We start from the raw sequence: 16,416 nt of genomic DNA on the forward strand, positions 1-16,416 counted from the left end.
AGCACCGCAGCTAGGAGAAACTTATAAAATATTACTTCCCAAATAAATGATGATTAATATCTTCTTTAGTATAATCTAAAAAATGAATGGTTTACTAAGCTCAAAGCTGAAATAAATGTATAAAATTTGGCTTGCATCATAGCAGTTGAGCAATAAAGTCTGTCCTAATTAAAGAGTACCCAAAGTTTGAAAGTACAACATAGAATAAGAATAATTAGAGCAAAAAGATTTGGTGTCATCTTCCCCATTCACACTATTTTTATGTGCCATTTTTTGCTTATTCACGTACTATTTTAATCAAAATAATATTAAGAAAGATCTGTATGTATTCAGATAGTATTATTATTATTCATACTTACTCGTCAAAAGAGGACTGCTGAGATATTTGCGAATACTTCAATCTTCTACGTTTGAAAAACGTGTCCAAAATGGTAACCAACGAATACTAGCAATGCATTGTGGTATATAACCGGAAAATATGCTGGGTTAGATATTTTCTCAACGTATGCATTTATTAATGTTGTCGATATTATGATTGAAATTTAACACTGATAATACATTGTGGTTATGTGCCCCCCTGATGTGCAATTTTAACGCATGCAGTTAGTAAGGATCGGTCACTGTTGTAAGGTATTATATATAATGACATTATGGAATAGGATGGGGACAGGCCTGGCATCACGGGGGGAGGGAGGAATGTCTCCCCTTCAGTTTTGGGCAAAAAGATTTACCTAACTTAATTTGCACCCTAAAAAAATAGTTGTACTTTGTCAATGGTCAGACAACACTAAATGACACGAACAGTCACAGTTTGTTTGATGGGCAGGAGGGCTATCCGTCCAGGAACTGCACATATCAGTGTCGTTATTGAGTGTCAACATTACGATCCTGTTTGCTCAGGTGGACCGATTCCTTGCAGTAGTTTATCATTATACTTAAAATCGTTATATAACTAGGACTAGTTCTAGCAGTCTGTGCTTTCTGTTGGTTTTTACAACTATTTTTTCTTAACGATTCAGAACCTCCGTTGATGTAGCTGCAAAAATGAACGCTTGTGGTACTTTTCGGTCCAGGCAATCCAAACCGCAAGAGTGACGAAAAATGTGAAACTGAACATCATCGCAAATACCAGATCGCTAGTCGTTATCTTCTATCATGAAGCACTAATCAATGGCATAGCTGCAAGATTTCATTTGGGTAGCTGCACCGTACAGCTCCTTTCAACCGAAATATCACCCCCCCTCAGAATTTCAGACGCCCCCCTACAGATTTTTCCCTGGGCACCGGCTCTGATGGGGGACGGGGTGTCCAGGATATGGTATCAACTTTTCTTAAGAAAATAAAAATAGAAAATCTATAGGCACTCAAACATTTTACTTTTTTTTTCAGGCAGGGGGAAGACCCCTCCGCAAAACCCTTGTATGCAAAGCTGTGTAAATAAATTAATTACTGCGAAAATAATTTACACTATACACGTGTAAATAATTTACACGTACACTATGCAGATTGCCGTATACTCCTAGATGCGGCACAAACAATGTATAAAAAGCCTTTGGCACTGTGTTAGATGTGTTTTTGACATTATATATGCATTTATTAATGTCGTCAATTTTACGGTTGCAATTCAACATTGATTATACATCGCGGCAACGTATATATACGTATAGCTATATTATTGCTGTGATATATTCGTATATCTGACGAATCACTGCCCACTGGGAAGCCAGGGTATCGGCTTGTTACCCTCTCCCACCCCTCTTTGTGTACAGTAGAGCCACCTGTCCTGACTGGGGGAGTTCACCCAGCTGTCTGGAGAGAAGCCAGGGTATCAGCTTGTTACCCTCTCCCACCCCTCTCTGTGTACAGTAGAGCCACCTGTCTTAACTGGAGGAGCTCATCGAGCTGTGTCTGGAGAGAAGCCAGGATATCAGCTTGTTCCCCTCTCTGTGTACAGTAGAGCCTCCCGTCCTGAGTGGAGGAACTCATCTAGCTGTGTCTGGAGAGAAGCCAGGGTATCGGCTTGTTCCACACCCCCACACCTCTCTCTGTAGTAGATCCTCCTGTCCAAACAGGAGGAGCTCATCCAGGTGTGTCTGGAGAGAAGCCTGGGTATCAGCTTGTTCCCCCGTCCAACCCCTCTGTGTACAGTAGAACCTCCTGTTCTGACTGGAGGAGCTTGAAGGCATCCTCTCACGAGGCTCCAGTAAATGTAGGGGTTTGTGCATTTACAGGGGCAATTATTAATTGTAGCATTAAGTCAGAAAATGGCTTTGATGGCTATTAGAAAACCGACTTTGCGGGATAACTCAGCAACACACACACTCGGATACTAATACATTTATTAATGCATAAAATGTGCATTTAAACATAACAGATCTTATTGTGAGGGTTAGCAGAATACAAAAGGTATACATTCCATCACGAAAAGTTACAAACCAAGAGGGACATACATTCCGTATATCATTCATTTAGACCCTTTTGTAAATGAACTTTGTCACAACTTGTACATTAGATACTCAAAAGCAAGTACATGACTCATAGGAATTAAATTGATATCAATTGTGGTTGAGGTAACAATTGAATTCTCGAGCTGTAATGCAGAATGTGGAATACTCGTACGCTCTGTGGGGATTCAGATCTCCCGCGGACGCAAAGAAGCAGTGGCAGGCTGTTGCCGTGTCCAATCGGCGCTCTCTGGCCCGGTGCCAGGCAGTGCTGGTTCGACATGAGAGAAGGAGAAGGAGGGAGAGATTTCTGCTGCGGTGCGCTGCTGATGCTCTCTGAAGACCGGCTAGTTAGTGTTGGCTGAAACTAGCAGAGTTTGCACACAGAAAAGTCACAATCTTTAGACAGGAAGAAGACCGGTTCGTTCCCAATGTAGCGCGAGTCCTGAATACTGATATTCAGCTGTCCACAGTTCCAACCATAGTTCACTCGTTGATCAGGTGAGCGTTCGCGGTGGGTTCACGAGGCTTGCTGCTGGACTAACCTCGGGTGGATCCTTTGGTTACACGCCAGCAACCTCTGTTCTTGACTCTTAGAACAAGGAAAAGTCCTGGCACTGGGACACACTGGCCGTTACGTGACTGTCTGAGCTGAGTCTGAGGATGTCCAGGAGGAGCTGGAGTTTTACCTGGAGGAACTACGGTCGCTCATTGGTTGAAAGTTCGTTGGGCATTCGAGAATCATTTTGTGACTTACTGCAACAATTAACAATTGTCCCAGGAAATGCACAAACCCCTACAGTTATTGGTGCCTCGTGAGATTATGCCTACATTTATAGGTGCCCCGTGTGAGGATGAGTAACCATGAACTCTGACCTTGGGGTTGTAAACCACTTGGGATGAGACTCTCCCTTGGAATCTCCCAGACAGTGAGGCACCAGAGATGACCATTCATTAGGGTGGCTGATGTGTCTCAGCTTTGGGAGTTGTTCCTTATCAGAACACTCTATCAGCTAGAAAAACACCTTAAATGTGAACCAAATGGAATGGCCTCTCTGTATCAAGCACCACTTGAGATGAGGGAGAGAGAGACTGGCAAGGGAGCAGCAAACTTAATTCCTGTATTTTAATAAACCTTGCCGCTACAATGGGCTCTCTCCTGTGTGAATGCGCTGGTGTGATTGTAAGTGGCTTATTTGACTAAAACTCTTCCCACACTGACTGCAGCTGAACGGTCTGTCTCCTGTGTGAATGCGCTGGTGGGTTACTAAGTTACTTGACTGACTAAAACTCTTCCCACACTGACTGCAGCTGAACGGTCTCTCTCCTGTGTGAATGCGCTGGTGTGACTGTAAGGGGTTTTTCCGACTAAAACTCTTCCCACACTGACTGCAGCTGAATGGTCTCTCTCCTGTGTGAATGTGCTGGTGCCTTTTTAAGTGACTTGACTTACTAAAACTCTTCCCACACTGACTGCAGCTGAACGGTCTCTCTCCTGTGTGAATGCGCTGGTGGGTTATTAAGTTACTTGACTGATTAAAACTCTTCCCACACTGACTGCAGCTGAACGGTCTCTCTCCAGTGTGAATCCGCTGGTGTGATTGTAAGTAGTTTTTCCGACAAAAACTCTTCCCACACTGACTACAGCTGAAAGGTCTCTCTCCTGTGTGAAGGTGCTGATAGGATTTTGAAATGCTAGACTGACAGAAACGCTGCTTCTCCCTGTGCTGTAATGGCAGTTTGTCCACTCCATCTGAGCAAGGCCTTGAGTGATTCTTCCTCATCCTGTGATCGTGCTGGGGTCTCTTATTCTGCAAGTGCTCCATGGAATGGTCTTGCTCTGTGTGCTGAAACTGAGATTTGTTTTTTCCATCGTGTCCTTCAGTGTGCTGCTCAGCAGTGTGAATCATCTGGGACTCCATCCCCAGCTCTCTGAGACTAAAACCACCCAGTTCATTCAGCTGTTCCTCTCTTTGCCCAAGAACAGACATACTCTCCAGTTCATTAAAACTTTCAACACTTTTCTCAGTAACCAGATTATTAAACCTGTGTGTAAAGTCATCAGATACTAAGGGATCATATGATTGTTTTAGACTCTGCAGTGACAGTCTCTCCACTTGAACAGAACAAGGCCTAATTATTATTAAGCCCTGTAGGAGCTGCTGTTGCTCCTCCCTGTACTGACTCTCCTCTGTGTGCTGTATATCAGTAATGCTCTCTTCACCAGGTACATCAGTCTGATTTAAAACATCCAGTTCTTCACTGTGCTCTTGTACAGAGACACAGCCCAGTTCATTACAACTTTGTGTAATATTGATTGTGTCCAGATTATTCATCTTCTCTGTAAAATCATCACAAACTAAGAACCCAGGTGTCTCACTCTCAGGCTCCGTCTTCTTCATGGGCACAGAGTCCAGATCCTTGACACTCTGTCTGCTGTCTGTGTGGTGCTCACTAAGTGCCTCTTTCCCTGCTGCGGCAGTGAGCTCTGTCTCCTGCATCAGACTGGAGCCCCACTCCTCTTCACTGTGCTGCTGTTCAAGGAGAGCCCTTTCCCCAGCGTCGGAGAGAACACTGGCCTCTGAGCCTGTAAAGACAGAACAAAAAGACACGACCTTTATAAGAATAAACTATTTTATAGTTTTATACCTTTAGAGTTGGCTTCTCAAAGCATTTTACAGAATGCCAAATACAAAAAATACAGAAAATTAGCACGATGAGAATACAGTAAGAGGAGACAGTAGACAGTGGTACTAAGTACAGTAGGAACAGAGGGGTACAGAACAGTTAAATAAAGGCTCTTCTGAAGAAAAAGTTTTTGAATATGGATTTGGAGTTTAGAGAAGGTGACTCTCTGATATCCTTGGGGAGAGAGTTCCAGAGCTTGGGGCTAAACAGGAGAAGGCCATGTCACCCATAGAGTGTAGACAGACTGGGGAACAAATAGTTGAACACAATTAGAAGAGCGAAGATTGCAAGGTAGGGAGTAGGGTGATAATATCAGACCAGTATGGAGGTGCCAAGCCAAGACATGGAGAGTCTTATAGGTGAGCAGGAGGATTTTTAAGTGGATATGAAACTTGACAGGAAGCCAGTGCTAGGACTCCAGGATAGGACTAATGTGATCATTTGAACTAGACGTGGTCAGGGTTCTGGCTGCTGAATTTTGGACATACTGGAGTTTGTTCAATGTGGATTTAGAAACCCCAGAGAGTAGAGCATTACATTAGTCGATTCAAGATTAGACAACACTTTTCAGCCACAGTTAGTGATAACACAGGGCGTAGTCGAGCAATATTTCTGAGGGGAATGAAAGATATTTTGACAACACGCTGCCCATGTGGGTCGAACACCAAATATCATCCCCAAGTTTTTCAATTTAGACTGAAGCTCAAGTACAAGACCATCTACAGATAGGGTTTCACACTGATTTTACAAAATTGATGGGTGGTGCCAATAAGCATGGCTTCAGTCTTGTCACAGTTAAGATGAAGGACATTTTGAGTCATCCAAGTTCTTATGTCAGAGATGCAATTAGAATAGAGACAGCCACATCTGCGTTGGGTCTGGCATGGATGTATATACGAGTAACAATAGCATAGTAATGATAGCTGAGGCCATGTGATCTTAAAAGCTTCAAGCTAAAGCTGTAAGCTTTATTCTACACAAACACACGTCTTGTATACTCGCAATCAATTTGGGTTGTTAAAGCATAGAGGAATAAGAGGGTTTAAGGGGGTTTCTGATAATATGTAATTTTAGATATACAAGCTTTGTCAGAAACCTAACTACCATGTAAAAAGTAAGACTGCAGAAATAATAATACATTACATTTACATAATACAGACACACTGACTGCACACTACAGTACATTTACACTACACTGAGAGTGAGGGATTCATACAGACACACTGACTGGACATTCCAGTACATTAACATTGCACTGAGATAGGGGGGTTCATACAGACACACTGACCAAACGCTACAGTACATTATCACTGCACTGAGAGAGTGGGGTTAATTGGCTCCGTGAAGTTGGCCCCTCTACAGACAGCACAAATGATTAAACTCACCCCATTCGTTAGTGTTACGTTTGTGCCGTTAAAAGTAGCATTTGTGCTGCTTTCAATTCCGAGATATAGAGCCTTGTTTTTTCGGGGTCGTGACATCACTCAGCCCCACTACAAGATCGTAGCGGAACCAGACCGGTCTCATTCGTTAGTGCTGCATTTGTGCCGGTTTGTGCCATTGAAAGTAACTTCCCAGCTACTTTCGTTCCTTAGATATAACATCTTCTTTTTCAGGGGGTGACGTCACTCAGCCCCCCTACAACGTTCTAGGGGAACCGAGCCGGTCTCAATCGTTAGTGCTGTGTTAGTGCCGTTGAAAGTAGCATTTGTGCTGTTTTCATTCCCGAGATATAGTGCCTTGTTTTTCCGGTGATCACGTGACCACGCACGGTGACTTGGACCTCCAGTAACCCCGTCTGCTGAGTTCAAGCGCTCTGTTACCAGCGCGAGAGTAACAATTCTGCAACTCTGTTCCTCTGTTTGCCCAGGTAGGGGGCGGCGGTGGATTTTGCATTTAATATCATTATCTTCTATGTGTTTGTGTGAACAGGAAAATTAAATTTGTCTCCAATATCATACCCGAATTAGAAGAGTTTCAAGTATAGCCTTAAAAAGCGACATTAGCAAACAATTGTATGTTCTTACAAAGAGGCTTTAACAAACAAGTCTTAATACCTCATAGTATTGTCCTTTTTTAAAAAGCTGAAGAAGTAATCAGTTTCGCATTGTCTCCTTCTTAAATAAACAGGCATCAAGGGACGTGTGAAGATTCAACCTGTCTGTTGAGCCACATATTTAAAAAGACTTGAATTTGCAACTTTCTGAACCATTGTTGCTCTTTTTTATGCAAAGCCAAAGTGAAAAGGAACCAGGACTTCAGGACTTTTAATTTTAAGGGGCACTATGTACAAAGTTTATACAAGTTCATAACACATCCAAGAAACAAGAGTCTTACCATCTCACACATGAACACCGTGGCAATATTGGAAAATATTTTTATTTTCACAAAACAGAAGTGAACATATATCTAGGTTCTCTGAAAAACTGGCATTATCCACATGTTTGTATTTACAGGGGTCTTATGCGCAAACATGAAACAATTAGCTCACAGTTCTTTTATCTATGTTTCTAGTCAGTCCTTGGTGTAGAATACAGCATGAGGGCACAACTTGAGCTCTGAAGACACAAATATGACTACAAGGACGTTTACAGGTACTTAAATTACTGGATGTGATGAAAACAATGAATGCAATTTGTTTTCCGACTCTGTCTGGTCGGGTGGGGGTGGATGTTTTACATTTTAATATAGCGCCTTCTTTTTCTGGCCGTGAACGTCACTCTGTGCCGTTGGCACCATACAGAACCGCAAGTTCAAGACCACCAGATCTTTCAATTGTGATCTCTTGATCAGCTGACCCCAGCCTTTGCAGTTGATGTTTGATTTATTATCTGCAACTCTGGCGAAGACCTCTTCCAAATCGTTAGTTACTTTACAAACTAGAAATGCTATACTGTAATTATGATGCAACGTTGACGTTCCCATGAATTTATTTTAAAGTAAAGATATTTGAGAAACTTGTTTTATATCGCGGGGAATAACACAAAAATTAGTAAGCTTCATTTGTCATTATCATGATATTTCTACACATGCAAGTGAAACTTGAAAGGATTTGTCACACTTCTGAATTTAAATTATAATGTTTTGTTTCTGTAAGTGTTACAAGGAGAACTGAACCCCAAAAAATCTCTGACATGTTAGAAATTGCTGATGTGAAAGCAGAAATGATTAAGTGGTGAATGCAATGCTTTAAAAACATCATAAATGAAAGAAGTGGTGATGTGCCTCGGTATTGCAGTTAACGTGAGTAGGCGGGTCTAAAAAAATTAATTTATCAATTTCTATCTACATATACAGAGACTTTTTGATGTGCACTTAAACTGTAATCCATAACAATGTAAAAAACTTAGTTATTTTCATTTACGCGGTGGAGGGAAGTCCCCATTACCTGTAGAGTGCTTTCACTGGGGTTTCCAGAGAAGCACTATGTAACTGAAAGGATATTATTATTAATCACGTACAAATTGGGAAAAAGCACAGTTTAAGCCAGGTTTGGTGAAATTCATTTTTTGTTACATTTTTGAGTGTTAATCGGACTTCTCTATACTTTGCATTAAACATTTCCCATAATACCCGGGCCATGAGTCTAGCTAGGGATTCGGACATCAAATGAATGCAAAGATTAAAGGGTGACATCATGGAGCTAACAAAAGAGAAGTGTAAAGCTCGCCACGATTTGTTGTTTGAGATTTGTTGTTTGCATTCATCCTTATTTCTTTCTGGGAATTTAAACTACTCATCAATTGCTTGATTTTTTTAAAACCTTGAGCGGTCCGATTCCAGGTACTGCACTACATATTTGTAATTTTTGATTGTTAATTCTTAATTGTGTATGGAAGTAGATATCAGACCTACTGCATGCAATAGCTTATTAAGGAGCTGTTGCCTTTCTATTGTTCCATTACCTGTAGAGAGGGAGAGGGGTTTATAATGTACATTGAAGTACCTGCCTCTTTGAAGTTCTGAGCATCTTTGGGAATGTTTGCACGGATTACATTGATTGTATCATGTCCCAGAAGCAGCAGGCACGAAACTGGTGATTCCACTATTGTAGTAAATGTAGTAGAGTTAACCATTTGACAATAGATTAAGGTCTGCCTTCACAGAGCATAGAACAGGATAAAATGAGTTTTGTCTGAGCTTTATTAAGTTATACCCTCACACAACAGAGTATATTAAGGAAGTACAGAGTTGGTATAAAATTGCATCATTTAACAGACCAATGAAATGTACTGGATTAAAGCTCTGCATTGTTCATTGTTATTCTGACATCGTTAAACATTTTACACATTGTTTGGTTACGAAAGTCGATGTGAGGACAGGATTTGTTTTTTTGTATTTTAAACAATGTATGTTGTTGCACCATAGTACTCATTCTACATATTTGCCCTTCATTCCAGGATTCATCACCCACAGGCACTGTTAGGAGGGTAGGAACTTAACAGTACTAACATTCAGGCTGTACTGCCAGACATAACCTGACAAAAGAATATACCCAAGTGCTGCAGGGCTGCAAAGGTAACAAAGAATCAATGTTTACATGCATAACAGAGTAACTGCAAACTATAAAATCACACTTAAAACCTCACACTTAGAACAAAAAAATATCAGAAGGATACGATGCTTTTCCTTCTGATGAAGTTCTAGAAGAAACAGGTGTAGCTGGGGACCAAGAGCCAAACTGTACCCTTGATGTATGCCCGAGCATTGGAAGACTGGGTAACAGAAATCTGTGAAGAATGCAGGTTGCTTGCTGTGGACAGTGGTGATAGAGATAACCTGCATTTCCTACCGGAGATTGTTCCTCATCTCACGAGGCTTGCTTGCTATCTCCCACTCAGGACTGGCTTAATGGTTCCACTTTTCAAAAGTGTGAACATCACTGCAAGCTCAGCCAGTGTGGAGGTGGATTTCAAAAACCTAAAACAATCAGTGCTGAAGCATGAATTGACAGGTTCCTTATGAAGCACCTAGCACCCATAGAAGGTATGAGAATATCAATGGATGCTCATGGTGTTTCCCAGCAGTGTGAGAGGGCCGTTATCAGTGCTACCACCTGTGAGGCAGAGACATCCAGCTCTCTAGAACAGCAGAGCGGAACACTTGTTATGAGTTCTGAAAAACAAACAGAGCTCAAAAAGGACAAAGAACTGGTGTATCCATCAAATCTGAGTTGCCTGGAAAATTGGAGAGGGATTGCTGCACCATATTCTTAACCTGTGCCTCATTCTGAGTGGTTACACATAGATTGTTCTGTTCCTTTGAAAAAAGCTGTAGTGGCTCTGATGAGGAATGGAAGCAGCAGAGACCTGCCCCCAGTAAAAGTGAGTGGAGACACTGTGAGTGTACTGAACACTTGTGCATTTGATGTCAGTGCCTATGCAGTGCCTATTGTGGTAGCAGGACTTCTAGCAGCTATGTTAATCAGGCTGTAGATAGCATCTACAACTGGTGAAACATTTGGCACAGAAAGGTGTGCACAAAGATGTTTATGTTCTAAGAGCTAAAATTTTGAGGGACATTTTTGGTGCAACGAAAATAGTCAGGGCTACAACAAGTGAGGGCTGAATGTAACATTCCAGAAATCATAGCAAAAGTGTTCTTAACAGTTCCTAGTGTGGTAGCACTGAGTCGGCGCTCATCGCCAAGTTGTCCCCTCCATTGTGGAGTCACGCAATATCCCATTTGTTTCTGTAGATTTGAATATGCTGAGAGCAAGAGGAGTAACAGGGCTATAGGAGGCTGTACAGAAACAAATTAAATTAAGCCAATCCAAATGTCTCTCTCAAATTGGTAACATGGGAGATTGGCTGAGTCATGAAGAAAACACTGTCCAGTCTCAAAATATCTTTGAGAGTCAATTTTCAGATTTTCCACATAACCTGGAATTAAATGGGAAGACCTTCAAATTAAGAGGTGTCACTGCGTTCTGCCCACCTGTCCTGGGTCATTACATTGCATACTGCAAAAGACATGACTTCATCTGGGATAAATCTGATGATCTAACAAAGACAATCAAATCTGTGTCTTCAGTGGTCAAGGTGTGCCCTCACGCTGTATTCTATACCAAGGTCTGACCAGAAACACAGATAAAAATCTTCACACGTCCCTTGATGCCTATGTTTACTTAAGAAGGAGACAATATGAAACTGATTACTTCTTCAGCTTTTTAAAAAAGGACAATGCTATGAGGTATTAAGACTTGTTCGTTAAAGCCTCTTTGTAAGAACATACAATTGTTTGCTAATGTCGCTTTTTAAGGCTACACTTGAAACTCTTCTGATACGGGTATGATATTGGAGACAAATGTAATATTCCTGTTCACACAAATGCATAGAAGATAATGATATTAAATGCAAAATCCACCGGCGCCCCCTACCTGGGCAAACAGAGGAACAGAGTTGCAGAATTGTTACTCTCGCGCCGGTAACAGAGTGCTTGAACTTGGCAGATGGGGTTACTGGAGGTCAAAGTCACTGTGCATGGTCACGTGATCACCGGAAAAACAAGGCGCTATATCTTGGGAATGAAAGCAGGAAAAACGCTACTTTCAACGGCACAAACCGGCACAATCCCAGCACTAACGAATGAGGTGAGTTTCATTGTTTGTGCTGTCTGTGGGGGGGGCAAATTCACTGAGCTTACTATTCGAATGAAGAATCTCTATCTGCTTGTTTGTTTAAGTGTTTAGAGAAAATTAATTTAGAGACTACTCAAAACTCTGCCCCTCTACTGAGCATATACTTTATTTTCCCAATATAGGAAACAGAGGAAATAAAAGAATTACCATTTAATTACATGCAATACAAGATGCAATCTCTTACCATCTTAAGAGCAAGAGTTCACATGAAAGTAAATCAAAACCTGATAGTTTCCACAAAAAAAGTCTCTCTTGCGAGATAAATATTCAAGAAGCCGCTATAAATTATCATCTGGTACCTATTTTTCTATGTATATCACCATTCTCTCTTGTGTGTTAGACTTTCAGCAAGGAAAAGTATTTTTTGTACGATCCAGAACCTTGAATTGCAACAGAAAATGGTTTTATATATATACACACTATGTAGCAAGACTTCTCAGTAACAAAAACAAAACCACAATAATTATTATAAGAAGGAGACATATTCTCCTGGTTCTGTGGCTGAACTATACATTCATACATACAACAAAGAATATGCAAAATCTTTGTTTTAATCTGAAATTTTTTATACAAATGTATAATGCAATCACTTTTTCACACAGGGCCATGTGGGTTTGGATTTTTTTTCCCTTAATAATAAAAACCTTCATTTAAAAACTGCATTTTGTGTTTACTTGTGTTATCTTTGTCTAATATTTCAATTTGTTTGATGATCTGAAACATTTCAGTGTGACAAACATGCAAAAAAATAAGAAATCAGGAAGGGGGCAAACACTTTTTCACACCACTGTACATATCACAACCTGTTAAATATTCACTTTAAATTCATGAGCTCTTAAGCCCTATCTGGTAGTGAGGATGATTCAGATGTTAAATTGAGGAACAGTAGCTTGAGCCCCACCCCCCAGACAGACTGAGAAAGGGTTCACTGTCACACAGATGAGCACATTTGACAATGCAAGGCTCCGAACCACAGAAGCCACAAGTCCTGCTCTTGTGTCAATATTAGAGGGTTTAAAAGACATTCAACACACATTTTTTTATTGATCCATGGCATAACTTGTCCTCCCTATTCACTAACATTATAAGACCATGTCCCAGTTTTCAAACTGTACCCTAAGCCCTTCCTCCAGGTCCACACCTCCACGACACAGCATAAGAAGTGTGGACTTCAAGTACATGAGGATTTGAGAGGCACCGTTACAAAAAGGGGGGCATGGGACACCCCCCAAAGTGACGTCACCGGTTTGTTACGCGGGTCAAAACGCTTCCTGTGGTTGCTGCTGCTTTTGCAGTGACTGAGTGCATGTGGACAGAATTTCTTAAATATGTTTTTTATCCTTCTTCCATTCGCTGGCTGATGAACTTGAATCTCACCGCGTCTATCCCTGAACCAAAAGGGAGTGACGCGTTGTGTTCATTCGTGTTGAGCAGACTCGACTCCAAACAGGCAAAGTAAAGAAGGGAAAACTTGGTGATACCGCCCTGTTTATCCGCGGCTTTGTGTTACTAAAGACATTTCAACTCGACTATCCCAGTACACAAATGACAGTAGGAGGAAAAATATTCATTCGCTTTCTTTCAATGCAAACTAGGCTGAACCTCAAAGCTTTGTACTATTGAATACGTCTACTATTAAATATTCCATCTACAAAATATACTGCAGGTTAACCGATATTATATTCACCAAAATGGGATGGCGAAATCAAATCTGTACGTCAAAACATTGTACCTAGAACACAAACAGGATGAATCTGAAACATTACATAATCTACAGATGTAAATAATACATACAGCATGAATACCTAAAGTAGTTCAAGTAGGGAGCTGCATCAGTATGCGTAGGCTGCAAAGGAACAAGTAGAGGTATATTCCTGTGCTGAAAAGAGAAGGAAAGAAACAACACTTCAGCTGTGGAGCCTTTTTCAGGTTTCAAAACCTTCTTCCACACCTGAAATGTTGTATCTTCTCTTTCCGGCAGGGAATAAACCTTTACTTGTTCCCGAACCGAAGGTAGTCGAATTTATGTAATTTTGTTTTACATAAAATATGCAAGTTTTAAAACGGTAAAAAATAATATTTTACTTTCCAATTGTGGGGGGAAAGCAAGCGCTATCTTGATATTAGTGGTTCTATAATAATTAAGCCTGCTTTACTACACCAGCTACATCACTTTTTTCGTTGGGTATTCCTCAGACTATATTCAGAAGACGGCAAAACAGAGCACAAAGCAACTCATCGTAGCAACAGGGTCTAGGTGGAGAAGCTGACCGAACAAGGTTGTAATAATTTTCGTAAGACTATTTTGTGCTCTCCAGAAGATCGAAAAGGGCGGCAGAGGACAGTCGGGGATGTAATTTCGCGAAACTTTTGTCCACTGCACTGGAGGGGGGTTAATACAGACACACTGACTGGACACTACAGCACATTAACACTGAACTGAGAGAGAGGGTTTAATACAGACACACTGACTGACTGGACACTCCAGTACATTAACACTGCACTGAGAGAAAGGGGTTAATACAGACACACTGGCTGACTGGACACTGCTGTACAATGCAGTACATTAACACTGGACAGAAGAGATAGTTACCGCCACGTCGATAAATAATCTGCCCACAAACATATTTCCAAGACTCCAAAGTCTCCTAAATTGGCTTTCACATGGACAAAGTGTATCAATTGACGACATATTTCTGTCCACATTTAAAGAACAGCAATAACATTATTGAGAATATAATTAGACCACAACTAGTTTAGTTCGCAGAAAAGAATCCCTCGACAACATCACAAACCTTTCCTACTTCGCTCTGCATCTCTCCTCTACAGTTTCAACAGTGAGGAAGTTAAAAACACCGTTTTTAAACACAAACGTTACTAATTAAAAGTCACTGCACTTACCCGACGGCTCCGTTTCTTCATTTGTTTCTGCAGTGATTTCACAGGGAGGCAAGAGTCCAACATGATCTGTCCCTCCCTGATCTCCTGCTCCCGACTCCTTCTCCCACAGCTGCAATCGCACTTTAAAGGTCTCGTTTTCCTTCATTCGCGTTATTTCTGTCCCGAAACTGTCCTCCACACACTGTGTGCTATTAATCACGGCCCGACTAACCAGGATCTGGGAGACGCTGTGGAGTTTGTCTCGAAACGAGACCTGGGAGTCAGACATCGTGTTTCGGAAAACTTCTGAAACTTCAGACACGAACGATTTGAGCAAAACCCCCATGAAACAGTGAAGCTCGTTTTCCTGCTTCATTTGCGCGATTTCGGCCCCGAAAACATTGTCGACAGACATGATTTTAATCAAGACTCGTCTCGCCAGAACCTGGGAGATCCGGCGGAGTTTTACTTCAATCGACTTCTCGGAATCATCTGTCCGGTTTCGAAAAACTTCCGAAACTTCGTGCACGATCGATTTAAGCACAATCTCCATGAAAGAGTACGCCTCAGTTTCCAGATTAAGCAACAAATTCTCCATTTTTTTCAGAGTTGATCTGAAAAACAAACAAAATTCCTGCAGCTGCAGTGGCTGTAAACACGTGGGTTTGAACACAGAAAGCGAAACGTGGTCAAACAGAGGACTTCCGGGTTATCAGATGAACTTCCTTAGTGACCGTTGCTATGAACCACAAAAATATTAGTCGAATAATAATAATCTTAAAAAAATAGTCCAGAATAGATGTTTGCGTTATATTATAGTGTAACGTATACGACCGACATTTTTATTTTATTTTTATTAAATGTGTAAATACTTTACAAATACAACTACAGGAGCAGAAATGGATACAAGAAAAAAAAACACGAACAGAAAAAAAAATTAACTGCCAGAGGTAACGAAGTAAATTATATTTTTTACATATATCATATGTTTTCCTTGCTTTATTTGATTGATTTTTATAGAATTTAAATAATATTTCAACTCCATCTGAAAAGTACTAAAAAGGGGAGTATTATTGGACCATTTTGATTTTATGAATGTGAAATGTACTAAGAATGAGTAATACATTTGCTATAAATAAATGTTTTCTTACACCATACAATATCAAAGTCCTTAAACCTAAAAAAACACCTTTAAAACAACTTCACAAACACACACCTTACAACTAAATGTACCAAAGGTTCCCTTTCAGCCCGACAAAAATTGCACAAATCATCCTGCTCATGCTTAAATAAGTACTTTAGAGAGTAATTATTTAACTGGATAAAACCTATGAACAATTTTAAATGATATCTTTTTAACTTTATTTGTAATACAATATCCAACAGGAGTTGTCCAAACTAACTTCCAATTTATATTTTCAAATGGTGCAATCCAAAAAGATCAACTTGACGCACATGCCTTTCCTGTATAAAGTAAAAATCATCTCTCATTTTTTTACAAAACAAATTGCTTTTCTTTTTGCAACATTTCGAATACCGTTAATTTAATAGAAACATCTACCTTAATTTCTTATTTATTCCGCACATCTGCAGTCACTGTTTACATGTCTGCATTGTTTACTTGTACCTTGTCTACTGTTTGTACAGTATATTGTCTTGATGCACTGTCTGTACTTTGTGTAAAGTATCTATATCTATGTTCTCGCAGTCTCCTTCCTCACCGCTCCTGCTCGCTCGACACTCAGTCTCTATGCCTGGGCTCGT

General features: G+C 40.6%; 1 long non-coding RNA gene across 1 annotated transcript; it reads right to left on the reverse strand.

The window, feature by feature from the left end:
• Positions 1 to 2,322: 2,322 nt before the first annotated feature.
• Positions 2,323 to 15,316, reverse strand: LOC138242896 (uncharacterized). The gene is made up of 2 exons (XR_011191770.1): positions 14,674 to 15,316; positions 2,323 to 5,031 (listed from the first exon to the last, which is right to left on the reverse strand). It is a non-coding gene; the product is annotated as an uncharacterized lncRNA (long non-coding RNA).
• Between the last annotated feature and the right edge of the window lie 1,100 nt (positions 15,317 to 16,416).

This window comes from Lepisosteus oculatus, chromosome 14 (assembly GCF_040954835.1).
Source record: "Lepisosteus oculatus isolate fLepOcu1 chromosome 14, fLepOcu1.hap2, whole genome shotgun sequence".
Lineage (NCBI taxonomy): Eukaryota > Metazoa > Chordata > Actinopteri > Semionotiformes > Lepisosteidae > Lepisosteus > Lepisosteus oculatus.